Raw genomic sequence first — 14,672 nt, 5'->3', positions numbered from 1 at the left:
CAATTCTTTTAAATGTATTGAGATTTGTTTTATTGGTTAACATATGGTCTATCTTGGATAATATTCCATGTACACTTGTGAAGAAAAATGTGTATTCTGCTGTTGTTGGGTGGAGTTTTCTGTAGATGTCTGTAGGTCTAGATTTTGTTCAATTCTTCTATTTCGTTATGTATCTTCTGTTTAGTATTTTTATCCATTATTATTATTATTTTAATTTTTAATTTTTTTGAAGTATATCATTCATACATGAACACACATAAACAATAAGTGTATAGTAAAGATTGTGAACTTACAAAATAAACATACATAACATCACAGAGGGGTTTCATCCATCACCTCTCCACCAGCTCTTTGCATTGTTGTGAAACATTTGTTACAAACTATGCGAGAGCATCATCAAACTATTGCCACCAACTATAGTCCTTATCTTACATTTGGTGTATTTTTCCCCCAACCCGTACTATTTTTTAAAAATATATTTTTGTTACAGATATTGTGTACTTGCAAAACAGTCATAAAGATGTGTAGATTTCCCACACAACTCCACACCTTGGTGGAACCTTTGTTACAGATTATGAGACTATATCACTAGACTATTACCACCAATTATGGGCCATAGCATACATTTGGCACACTTTTTCCATACATCTCCATTATCAACACAGTACAGCTTGGCATTGATGCAAAAATATTATAGTATTGCTGCTAACCACGGTTTATAGGTAACACCAATTGTAGTTTTCTCATGCTTCTCCATATTCCCATCACTCTGTAGTAATGATGTACATCTGCTCTAGCTCATAGAAGTATTCTCTTGCATTTGTACCCTTAACCACAATTCTCAACTGCCTCTGGGTTTACTGTGTTATTCAGCCCCTAGATTATTGTTCAGCTTTCTTTTTATTGACATTTACTTTCCCAGACTAACTTTTTTCAGCCACAATCCCATTTATAAACCAGTTCCTACTCACTATAATGTGGTACTATCAACTCTATCCATCTCCACACTTTTACAGTCAAGTTAATTAGAACTTCTACATACATTAAGTATCCATATTCTTCTCAATTCTCCTCTTATCTCATAATAACCTATACTCTAGGTTTAATTCCATGTATTTATTATTTGTATTTAGTTCATATTAATGAGACCATGCAATATTTGTCCTTTTGTGTCTGGCTTACTTCACTTAGTAAAATGTCTTCAAGACTCATCCATGTTATCACATATGTCACAATTTCATTTTTTCTTACTGCAGCATAGTATTCCATCATATGTATATATCACATTTTGTGTATCTGTTCGTTGGTGGATGGACACTTGGGTTGTTTCCATCTTTTGGCAATTGTGAACAACACCGCTATGAACATTGGCGTGCAGATGTCTATTCATGTCTTAGTTTTTAGTTCTTCTGGATATATTCCTAGTAGAGGAATTGCTGGATCATATGGCAGTTCTATATTTAGCTTCCTGAGGAACCACCAAACTGTCTTTCACAGAAGCTGCTTCATTTTTCATTCCCACCAACAGTGAAGGGGTGTTTCTATTTCTCCACATCCTCTCCAGCACTTATTGTTGTCTATTTTTTTAATAATGACCATTCTATGTGGTGTTAGATGATATCTCATTGTTGTTTTAATTTGCATTTCCCTAATAGCTAGTGATATGGAGCATTTTTTTATGTGCTTTTTGGCCATTTGTATTTCCTTTTTGGAGAAATGTCTATTTAAATCTTTTGCCCATTTTTAAATTTGATTGCTTGCTTTTTTATTGTTGAGTTATATGATCTCTTTTTATAGAATGGAAATCAAACCCTTATCAGATTAAGTGGCTTCCAAATATTTTCTCCCATTAACTGGACTGCCTTTTCACCTTCTTGATGAAGTCCTTTGAATCACAGAAATTTGTCTTAAAAAAATATTTTTAAGGTATCGGTATAGCTACTCTAGCTCTCTTTTTGTTGTTGCATGTGTTATATTCTTCCATTTTTACCTCAACCTGTATGTGTCTAGTTTTTTATTCCATTCTGCCAATCTCTTCATTTGAATTGGGCTGTTAAATCTATTTACAGTTACTATAATTGCTGATAAGATAGTTTTTATGTCTACCATTTTTTCCTTTATAGCAACATTCTTGCTCTAAATGTTTCTTTTTATTAAAAATTTCTAAAATTTACACTCTATACTCACCAAACAACTCCTCCTACCTCCTTTTCCATCCTCTGATAACCTTTGATCTACTTTATGTTTCTATGAATTTGCTTTTTCTAGGTATTCTATATATAAGAAATCATTTTGTGCACCATTTTTCTATTTATTTTCTATATGCTTTGTGGCAGTTTGAGATTATTTATGAATTCCAAAAAGAGAGATTATGTTTGTAAACTGGTTTGTTCCTCTGAGCATAATTACTCTTTCATTGATTTAAATTCAAAGGTTTTGCATTTACTTGATTAAATCAAGATTAGGGCTTTGATTTAACCAAGTCATTAGGGTGTGCAAGGTTGAGTCCCAGCCCCCTTGGTCCGCTATATAAATGGACACTCAATTAAGGAGGCAGAAGTAGGTAAACACAAAAGAGCAGAGAGGAAGAGAGACAGCTCCATAGACATGGCAAGAGGCCTCAGGAAGAGAGATGAGCTATTTGCCTGATTTTTTACAGCTAAGCTTGTGAAGAGACCAGAGCAGCTGAGGCCAGAAAGAAACAAGCTCTGGGAAGAGAGAGAGCCTTTTGCCAGCCTACAGCTGAGATGGGAAGAAGCAATACCCACAGAGCCTGAAGAGGGAAGAGGATGGCTGAACCCTGTAGACATTGCCCACCATCTTGCTTCAACTCGTGTCAACAGACTTTGGGTGAGAAAGTACCTCTTATGGTACCTTGAGTTGGACTCTTTAGGGTAACTGCAAGCTTTTACCCCAAATAAATATCCATTATGAAAACTTACTAATTTCTGGTACTTTGCATCGGCACCCCTTTGGCTAACTAATACATGCCTATTTTACCATTATTGCTTCTTTTGTGTTGTGTAGATGCTTTCTAACATACGTTTAATTTCCTGGTCATTTATTTTATTACATTTTTTAAGTTATCCTCTTAGTGTTTGCCCTGGGGATTACAATTAATTTATAATGATTTATTTCAGATTAATGCTAAATTAATTTCAGTAATATACAAAAACCATGGCTATATATCTCCATTTACTCACTTCTCTTTTGTGCTCTTATACAAATTACATCTTAAGAGATACTTATGTGGATGAAACCATTTATTATTCTATAATCCTAAAATATTTTACATTTAAAATGTTCTATTTTTTTCATGCTTTCTGTAGCCATATCCATACATTTTTTCAGTCACAGCACAGATAAATTTGTATCCTCCTTTTTCATGTATACCAAAGATTTCATGATTTAACAAAGTGAAAATTTTCCTGGACCTACTTGTTTATTGGGATTATTTCTTAGACTCCAAAAGAAGCAGTGTGGTTTAGATCATGCCAAAATATTCAGTTGTGCATATGGCCAAGGAGAGGTGGCTGAAACAGTTGGTGGAATGTCATGCAGCCATTTTCCCATGCCAGTTCCTTGAAATCTTCTGAATGTGGCAAAAGGAAAGGGGCTTCTTATCAGGAAGGACTTATTCTGCAGGATCTTTCTGTGTCCCTAAAAGATATTCTGTTGTCTTGGTACTCAGTGCTCAAGGGACCAGTCTAAAATATTTACTCACCCAAGAGGTAGTTGACCATTAAGAGATGCCCTTTACTCTTGATGTTACAGGAGAAGCCCAAGTCCTCTAAATGCCTTACTTCCACTTCACTGTGTTGGACCCTTGCCCATGCTGGAAAACTGTGCAAGTTCAAGGAGTGAGTCAGAGGGAGATGATCCTCGATCACCTGTGGTGATCTCAACACATAGGCTGGGAGTTTCTGGTGAACCTCGCAGGTAGTCTTTGGAAAGCCCCTTGAACAGTCTTTGCTTTCCCCTGATTCCCTAGATGGTTATCAAGAGTATGAAAACTTCCTTGCTACATCAGCATCTAAGGATTCATCATTCAGCAAATGGCTGTGGGGCATGATGTACACAGCTGTCCAGATTTGTCTCCCAAACACCGTTGGTGCATATATGGTAAGACACTTTTCTTGAGGGCCAGCCACATTCTGTGTATTGACTCTGTTTTAGTTTGCTAGGTTGCTGGAACGCAATATACTAGAAATGGGTTGGCTTTTACAATGGGAATTTATTAGGTTGCAAGCTTACAGTTTCAAGGCATAGAAAAATATCCAAATCAAGGCATTATCAGGTTATACTTTCTCCCTGAAGACCAGCTGCCAGTGATCACTACGCAAGGCACATGCTCACGTCTATTGGTTTTGATCTTCTCCTCTGGGTCTCATTGTTTCAGCTTCCTGCTTCAGTGGCTTTCTTTTTCTTCATTTGAATTCATCCTACTTATTAAGGATTTCAATAAGAGGATTAAGACCCACCCTGGACAATACCTTACTCAAGTAATCTAATCAAAATGTCTTACCTGGGAAGCAGATGTGGCTCAAGTAATAAGGCCACCATCTACCGTATGAGAGGACATGGGCTTGATCTCTGTGACCTCCTTGTGAAAAAGAAGAAGAGAAAGCGTGCCTGCATGGCAAGCCAGTGCCCGTGTGGTAGACCGAGTGTCCATGCGGTGAGCCAAGTGCCCACATGATGAGCCGAGTGACTGTGTGGCAAGCTGAGTGCCTGTACAATGAGCCAGTGCCTGCACAAGGGAGTCACACAGCAAGATGATGATGCAACAAAAGAGAGGCAAGGGGAGTAAGGTGAAGTGTAGCAGAGACCAGGAACTGAGGTGGCGCAATTGGCAGGGAACCACTCTCTACATCAAAGGTCCCAGGATCGAATCCTGGTGAATTCTAGAGGAGAAAGACGAGAAGACAAAAAAGAGCAATAGATATAGAAGATTACACAGCAAATGGACAGAGACAGCAAAAAAAAACAAAACAAAGAAAACAACAACACCCCACAACAGGGTCGGGGAGAGAGAGGGAAAAAAATGGGCCCTACCCACAATAGATTCATACCCACAGGAATGCACCAGCATTAAAACCAAGATTTTCTGGTGCATATACAGTCTCAAACTACTGCACTCTTTAAGGTTTATTTTCTTGCAACTTTTTCTCATTTCTTTTCCCCCAAAGGTCATGTATGGCCTTCCTTTAAGTTACAGCAAATATACAATTTAGTGGGCACTCTGTCAAGGACAACGATGATGTCCTTATGTTGCCTGGATCTTGTCCTTTTTTTTTTTTTAATTTTTTTAAAATTTACTTAATTCCCGCCCCCCCTCCCCCCCCCCCGTTGTCTGTTCTCTGTGTCTATTTGCCGCGTCTTGTTTCTTTGTCCGCTTCTGTTGTCCTCAGCAGCATGGGAAGTGTGGGCGGCGCCATTCCTGGGCAGGCTGCACTTTCTTTTGCGCTAGGCGGCTCTCCTTACGGGGCACACTCCTTGCGCGTGGGGCTCCCCTACGCAGGGGACACCCCTGCGTGGCAGGGCATTCCTTGCGCGCATCAGCACTGCGCATGGGCCAGCTGCACACGGGTCAAGGAAGCCTGGGCTTTGAACCGTGGACCTCCCATGTGGTAGACGGACGCCCTAACCACTGGGCCAAGTCCGTTTCCCTGGATCTTGTCCTTCATCTCAAATACTGCTGATATGTTGTGAGAAAGCAAGGAGGAGATGCTCAATGTGGGGTGGGAGCTGAGGTGGCCATAGCTGTACTGCTGAAATACTGTAAGGGAAAACAGCAATCAAATATTATCAATGCTCTGCAAAAACACAGTACAACACTCCCAAGGTGTGATCTGCAATATTGATGCCCTGACATGGGGATAGCTCCTCAGCCAGTGTCTATACCTGGGACCTGAGCGTGTCAGAGATGCACACTATCCATCTGAAGAATTCAAATGGGGGGGCAGGTGTGGCTCATGTGGTTGAGAGCTTGCTTCTGACATGGGAGGTACTGGGTTCGGTCCCTGGAAACTCCTAAAAAACAACAACAAAAACAAACAAGTGGGAAACGAGCATGGCTCAGCTGATAGAGCATCCACCTACCACATGGGAAGTCCAGGGTTCAAACCCAGGGCCTCCTGACCCGTGTGGTGAGCTGGCCTATGCACAGTGCTGCGGTGTACAAGGAGTGCCGTGCCACGCAGCAGTGTCCCCACATATAGATGCCCCACGCACAAGAAGTGCGCCCTGCAAAGAGAGTCACCCCGTGTGAGAAAAGCATAGCCCACCCAGGCGTGACTCTGCACACATAGAGAACTGATGGAGCAAGAAGATGCAACAAAAGAGAAATGCAGTTTCTCAGTGCTGCCGGATAATGCAAGCGGATGCAAAAGAACATGCAGTGAATGGACACAGAGAACAGACAATGGGGGGAAGGGAGAGAGATAAATAAAAAATACATCTTAAAAAAACTAAAACAAATAAAAAAGCAAACAACAAACAAACCAACCAACAACAACAACAAAAAACAATTCAGGGGAGCCCATGTGGCTCAGTGGTTGAGCACCAGCTTCCCACATACAAGGTCCCAGGTCAAAAAGAAAAAAAGAATTGGACTGTTCCTTGGAGTCCAGACCAGAATGAAACCTCTGCACATGGAGTGTCGTAACTTAGACCCATTTCCACCCTCTCCAGTCCCAGTCCTAGCAGGGTAGACCACCATTATTAGTGGTCCAACAAGATGCTTTCTCTCATGGCAGTGCTCACCTTTAATGATGTCTGAAAAAGCAACTCTTTTTGAGGAGGCTCTCCTTAGGAGGTTGAAGCCTGTGGAAAAGTACGTTGAAACTTTTCTAGATCAGTGTCAATTTTTAACATTTTCCCTGTTATTTCTGTAAGACATTTGTACTTCTTGAAATGTGTCTTGATTTGGGGACATGGAAAGTATGGTTGGTTTTATGGAATGTGATATTTCCAGGGTCTGTTCTCCTGAATGTTCTACTTCTCCTGTTAGTTTGATAATGCTGGCGTGTGTGTGCATATGTTATACACACATGAATACATTTGTGTATAAAAATACATTTGCATATGGATTTGATGAGATCTAAGTTATATGAAATATGTACAAACATATATAGAGAGAGTGCGAGAGAAAGAAGGAGAAAGAGACAGAGGGAGAGAGAGATTATGTGTGTGTGTGAGAGAGAGAAACTAAGAGATAGCCAGAATTTTAGCATACCTTTTATCTTTGGGATTGGAAATGATTTTTGGTTTCTTCTTTATGGTTTTCTGCCTTTTTCCTAGTTTACTTGGAACATTTAGTACGTTTTTAATTAGGTGGGAAAAGACTACAATTTAAATCAGTTTCTTATAGGAGGAGACACACATTGGGAAGGATTTTCACTTTTCATGTGAACAAATCAATCACATTTTGTTCTGAGAGCAGGTTTTGGTGTGGGGAAAGGAAATCTCAGGCTTCAGATGGGTGGAGGTGCTAAGCGTGACCCAGGAATTAATATCAGGAGCAACAAGGACCAGGAAAGATGCCATGGGGCTCAGAAGGTCGACCAAGATTTTGCCCAGGGCCAGTCTTATTTATAAAGACACGGTACTTTATCTTTCATAAGATTCAAATTAAACCTAAGTTGGAGGAACCATGGTCAAAGAAATACTTGGGAGCACCAGCAATTATTTTTATGAGGAATTTTGAAAGTTCTCCACAAAGCCCTTCTTTCTTAGTGTTTCTAGTGTTTTTAAAAAAATTTATTGTTGAGACAGTGCTCTCTCTGCAGTTGAGCATGTTTTGCATTTTCTTGAGTTTTTCTTTTCATTCTCTGTGTTCAAAATTGTCCTCCAAGCCCTTCCTTTTTGGCGGTGGTTTTTAAAGTGTGAGCTCTGGATCAGCATCGTCAGCATCACTCGGGAGCTGTTTGAAATTCAAGTTTTGGGGCTCCACAAGAGATCTCCTGGAGCAGAAGTTCCGGGGCAGGGCCCACCCATCTTGTTAAAACAACAAGCGTTCTGAGGATTTCCAATGTACACCAGTGTTTGAAGACTACTGGTCTAGGAGTCAGAGCTGACAAATATAGCTAATAGACACATGATGTTTCACTGTCGTGAATTTATGATATATGGAAAGCTGAGAAGTGCAAGACAATAAGGATGTCTAGCATTGAACAATGGGAGGATTGCACTGGAATTTCATAAACCAGCAGACGTGGTGAGTAAGCCTATGTTCTTGGAAAAAGAAGAGCAGTATTCCATGAACACACTTTAGAAAGGTCACAGAATTTTAGTAGCACTCTAATCCTTCCAGTGAAAAAGGCTTGCAGGGTTTTACCCCTCGTGGGAGGCAACTAATGGGAAGAAGCCCAGTCTGTGTCTTCTCAGGGACAGGGCTTCTCTGGACCCCGTGGCTCCATACATGGCAGCTGCCCACGGATTTTCCTGGAGGAACTAAGCTGGAGGGTCCTGCCCAAAGTTTCTGCCATGGGTGGACACTGGAGCTTTACGTCCAGGTGATTCTAAAGTTAAGTCTTTCCCTAAGCTAAGTGCATACAATTCTCTCTTCTGTTCTAATCTGTGCTTGCTTTAATTTTGTTAGTCTGCTCATGCCTAGGAACTGGTAAATCAGTTTGCCTGTTACAAATTGGATAATGGTGAAAGGTAAACCTAAAAATGAGTCTTTAAATATCAATACCATCTTGCAATTGAATTTGATGTATAATTCACAAGTGGAATTAGTTCAACGGTCCGGAAAGCAGAAAAACTTAAGCCAAGTCATTACTAATAAAACTGTTTTAGTTGCTTAGTTAATGAATGGAAGCACTCAAATTGTTTTCAAGTGGAAACTTATTAGAAACTAAGAGTTAAGATCATTATATAGATGCCTTTATATTATAAAACAGCAGAAGGATAATGACTACAATTATTATAACTAGGTGGATGTAGCCTAGACATCAGCTATTGTGATGGTAATTATAAATTGAGTTTACTTTTGTTTGTGGTTACTTCAGGTCTATCTTCATCCTTTGCCTTTGCTTATGGTTCTTTCTTTTCTTTTTTAAATCATTAAAAAAATTTTTTTAAATTTATTTCTCTCCCCTTCCCCCCCGTTGTCTGCTCTCTGTGTCCATTCACTGTGTGTTCTTCTGTGTCCGCTTGCATTCTTGTCAGTGGTACCAGGTATCTGTGTCTCTTTGTTGCATCATCTTGCTGCGTCAGCTCTCTGTGTGTGCAGCACCACTCCTGGGCAGGCTGCACTTTTTTCGTGCTGGGCGGCTCTCCTTACGGGGCGCACTCCTTGCGTGTGGGGCTCCCCTACACAGGGGACATCCCTGTGTGGCACAATACTCCTTGTGCACATCAGCACTGAGCATGGGCCAGTTCATCACACAAGTCAGGAGGCCCTGGGTTTGAACCCTGGACCTCTCATGTGGTAGGCGGATGCTCTATCAGTTGAGCCAAATCCTCTTTTCACATGGTTATTTCATGTCAACTTCTGTCCCTATGGCTCCAGAGAAAGCAAACTTGAGACACCTCTGTCTCCTGTCCTTCCACTTGTATTAGTGACCCTGCTTTCTCTCGTGACTCCAAGTGTTTGCTGCCTGGTGGAATTCTCAACCCTCAGAGTTGGGTGTCCACTCTTCCAATCCAGCTGTTGAGGACTGGGCGTGGGGGTTGATGTTCCTAAAAGCAGCAATTCGTAAGAGAAACCAGCTTCCCTGAGGCTTCAGTGACCTCAGTGAGTGTATACCAGAATTGGTCTTGCTCATCCAAGGTTTGCCAAAGCCAAATGGGAAATAAGCAAAGTTCTTGAAGCAAAGGAAAATTGTATTTTAAAGCATTGGGGACATTTTGGTAAAAAACCCAAAAACCATTTATTAACTCTCAGTTTCTGTGGGTCAGAGGCCAGGCGTGGCATAACTCGGTACTCTGCTGAGTGTCCCACAAAGCTGAAATCGAGGTGTTGGCCAGGACTGTTATCTTTTCTAGAACTCGAGGTCCTCTTCCAACTTTATTCAGGTTGCTGGCAGAATTCAGTTCCCTGTGGTTGTAGGACTAACTCCCCATTTTTTTTTGATGGCTATTGGCTGAGGACCATAGCTTCTAGCACTCTCAGGTCCTTGTCACATGGCCCCTTTCATAGACCCTCCAACATCATAGCTTATTTCTTCAAGACATCAGGAGAATGTCTCTCTGACCCCTCATCCTCTTTTAAAGACCTCACCTGATTAAGTCAGCCCACCTGGGGTAATCTCCCTTTTGATTAATACAGTGAACTGATTGGTACCCTTATCTTGGAATGATATCCCATTAAATTCAGGGGTTCTGACCTTGACTCAAGGTGAGCAGATTATATAAGGCATGTACACCAGGGACACAAGGCTTGGGGGCTGCTTAGACTTCTGTCTACTGCATTGCTTAGGTGGGGGGACCCTGCTTTTCCCCAAGTCTTCCCCAAGATGTGCCTCCAGGTCTCAGACCATTCTGTGGCTTCTGGAAGGTACTGCTTCTATGATAGGCTCAGACCAGACTTTCTGGCTCTCACCCAAAGCCATCAGGGTCTTTTGTCTCTTCCTGCCATATCCTGCCTTGAAATCCTTTGCTGTCCCTCTGGAGAAGCAGCAGCAGGACTTCTGATGCCTCAAAGGTGTCACTGTCACCAGTCGACCAGCCTATGAGCTCCCTACTGCCCACCAGTACTTCCATCCTGGAAGAGTTATGATGAGGCATTTCCTCTAAAGCGTGCAGAGGGGAGAAGCACTCCAGTGATGGGAAGCTCATTACTAGACTGTCTTGAAAATGGAGATGACTGAGAGAAGGCACCTGAGAGAGAACGACACTTGTAGTGGTTTGAAACTATATGTACCTCAGAAAAATATGTTTTTACGGTAGCACATTGTGAACATAATTAACAGCACTGAAATATATTATCTGAATGTGATTGAAAGGGGAAATATTAGATTGTACATATGGTAATGGAATAAATTCCTTTAAAAGTTTTAGCCCTTTCCTATGGGTGTGAACCCATTGTAAGTAGGGCCTTTTGATGATGTTACTTCAGTTAAGGTGAGTCTTAATCCTATTCCTGGAGTACCTTATGAGCAGAATGAAATTAAGACTTAGCTGGAAAATCAGAGGGAGTGGCCAGGAACTGAACATCAACCCAACTGCAAACAGAAAGGAAAGGCCAGGAGATGCCGCCATTTGCCTTGCCAAGTGACAAGCTAAGAACCAAGGATCGCCCACAGCCAGCCCCCACAATTAGTCTTAGGGAAAAGCATTGCCTTGATGACACCTTGATTTGGACATTTTCCTAGTCTCAAACAGCAAATAAATTCCCATTGTTTAAACTGACCCATTTTATGGTATTTGCTTGAGCAGCCCATGAAACTAAAACAACACTCTTACTGCTGTTGAATGATAGCTCTGTTTCCACTAGCCATATGCTTTGGGCAAGTGTCTCCAATTCCCTGAACCACTGTTTCCTCCTCTATAAAATGAGAAAAGTAATGGAACATAACTAATGGTTGTTGGGAAGGTTACGTGAGATAAAGCTTGTAAAGTGTTATGTCCTAGCTGACACATAGTAAGGGCTCAATAAATGGTAACTTGCTCTCTCAAGTGAAAAAAAAAAAAGAATTTCAGTAAAGTTCCACGAGAGACAAGACCTGAGACATAAGGCAATAATCTTTCAGAATAACCTGCCATCGAGAATAAAAAGGAGAAAAGAGTAATTATAAGCTTGCAGCTTTAACAAATGCATAGTTCTATGTGGTGCCGCTGATGAGTTTGTCATGGGCAAGTTTCTGCTTCAGGAATTTTAAGAGTCATTAGAGAAAATGGGCAACTGATTGAGTGGAGGGATGGAAGGGAGAGAAGTGGTTAAGCAAGACTGTGTGTGTGTGTGAGCGTGTGCTTGCTCATCTTTGTTTCAGACCAGGAGGTGGATGTGCCCTGTTATTTGCCAGCCACCTAGGGGTGTTTATTGCAGCTTTCAGAGCCCACATGAGGATCCTGCTTTGAAGTTTTCAGTGGGGCAAGCAAAGAGGGTAGAGCTGAACTCATGCTTCTGCTTCCATTATTTCTTCAAACATGTTAAGTTGACAACGTTTGCTGAAATATTTGGCATCTCCTTTAAACAACATCTTGGTCATCGATGGTTGGTAATTACTAACTCACTGGTGGCGAGTAGTTGAGAGAACCACGCAAAAATACGTGGTTTGATGTAGTATTATTTAGTACAAGGAACTGTGGGTTTAAAAGCAGACCTCCAGAAGTGCTGTAGATGCTTGCCAGTGGCTGTTTTTAAATTATTCTGAGTGTCAGAGGGATGTTATATGCCAGTTCCTCTGGCAAGCGTCCTCTTATTTGTGCTCTCAGTTAAATAAATCCTGGTCAGTTCATTTATGAAATCCTTCAAGCTCTTTGTGCCAGGTCCTGTGCAATTTGCTAGAGATACAGCAGGGAACAAGGCATCTACCACCCCTGCACTTAGGAATCTTGCACTCTAGCCCTCCTTGTGGGTTGCTCAGCAGTAGGCTTAACTCCGTGCCTGTCCGGAGGCAGCCTGGTGTACTGCTTTAAAGCAGGTTTGGGTTCACAGCGTGCAAACGTGGTTCCAAATGCTGCAAAGCCTTGGAAACATTATATTTAAACTTTTTACCTACCAGTTTCCTTATACGTAAAATGGAGATAATAGCAGTACCCAGACCCTAGACTTATTTGAATATTAAAGGAGATGATATGTATAAAGGACTCAACACTGTGCTTAACTTGTAAGTTCTCACTAAACACCAGGCGTTATTATTATTGGACATGAGCCTGGGAACAGGGTGGAGAGGAATTGGCCCCAATCCATCTCTACTATTAAAACAACAACAACAGTACCGAGGTTGGTCAAGTTTTGTTCTTTTCATGTGTCAAAGACTGCAGATTTGGTCCCTAAGTTTTGGCTCCCCTAAATTTTGAGAAAAATTCACAGATTAATGTAAATATGTCCTAAGAGAATTAAGGTACCACACTGATGAAAGAAGTTGTTGATGTGGGAAAAGTGGTGGGTATGGGGAGTGGGGTATATTTTTTAATGTAACATTTTGTGTGATCTATATATCTTGTAAAAATAAATAAAAAATATATTAAAAAAAATAGAATTAAGGCCCCAATATAGGGTATCCATTTAAAACTTGGCAAATGTGTATATATAAACCTATCTGCTTCTGAACTACCTTCTTCTGTTTGAAAGGGATGTGTGAGTGTTTGTTTTTTTCAATTGAGCAATTGAGAAGTGCATCTGGCAAAACATGCTAAGAGTTTTAAAAAATTGTTGAAAACCTCCCTGTCAATCTACCAGTCCTCTCCAGAAGTGACTACTTTTGGGTGAGAGGTAACATGGTGAGTGTTTTGCATTTTTCTTCCAGGAATAATCTGTGTATAAACAAATTTATGTCAAATATCTACCTTCTTATCATTTTTTACAGCAATATATTTTCCTCTCTACAAGCAGACTATAATTAACTTAGCCATCCTTCTACTGAGGGAAATTTAGTGGCTTTATTTATTTGTTTTGCTATTTTAAGCTACACTGTAATAATCGGTCTTATATATTTGTTCTTGTGACACAGATAAGAGAATATCTGTATGAAAATTCATAACAGTAAAAAGTAGAATTGCTGGGTCAAATGATATGTGCATTTTTAGAAAGATATTGCCAAATTGTCTTCCATAGAGGTTGTACAAATTTATCCTTGATTCATCAGTGTACGAGAGACTCGATTTCCCCAGCGCTGTAATCATACTGTCTATGATAAAGGTGAGATGAGAAAAAGGTAATTTGTTTTAATTTACTGTCTTTAATTACGCTTGAGGTTTATTTTAAAGTGGAGATACAAAGGACTTTGAGGTAGCAGAGGAGGATGAAGCAGGCTGAGTTTGAGAGGGCTTCGGAAAGAGTCATTGGAGGTATTGGAATATAAGTTGTTTTTATTTTACTTTGATTTTTACCTTTTCTTGCACTAAAATATTCATACCAAAATATACACAAATCCTAAGTGAAAAGCTCAGTGAATTTTCAGAAAGTGAGCACACCCAGGTAATTCATGCTCAGATCAAGAAATAGCATATTGTCAGCCTCTCAAATTCCCCCTTGCTGTCTGCAGGCCACTGCCTCTCCCCGAAGTTAACCACTATTTTCATTTCTAACAGAATTGATTTGTTTTGCTTGTTTTTGAACATCATATAAATAGAATCATGCAATATGAATTCTGATATGTCTGGATCCTTTCATTCAACATTAGATTTGCGATTGTTAACCATGCTGATGCATATAGCAGTAGTTTGTTCATTGTTATTGCTGTATAGTATTTTGTTACATAAATACGTCACAATTTACTATTCTACTCTTAGGATGACAGATATTTGAGAGTCTCAGTTTTAGGCTATTTTGAATACTGTGTAGCATGAATATTCTTGTAATGCCTTTTAGTAAGCATATGTGTATATTTTTGGGCAATATATCTATGAACAGAATTGCTGGGCCCTGGGGTATATATATATAGGTGCAATGTTAGTAGATAGAGTGAAACAGTTTTTCAAAGATACTCTGAATTCCAGTTGTTCCATATACTCACCAACATTTGATGTCATTTGTCTTTTTCATTTTAGTATTTCTG

The sequence above is a fragment of the Dasypus novemcinctus genome, chromosome 22 (genome assembly GCF_030445035.2).
Source record: "Dasypus novemcinctus isolate mDasNov1 chromosome 22, mDasNov1.1.hap2, whole genome shotgun sequence".
Taxonomy (NCBI): domain Eukaryota; kingdom Metazoa; phylum Chordata; class Mammalia; order Cingulata; family Dasypodidae; genus Dasypus; species Dasypus novemcinctus.
The sequence above is the reverse complement of the archived record's forward strand: the minus strand, read 5'-3'. Positions refer to the sequence as shown.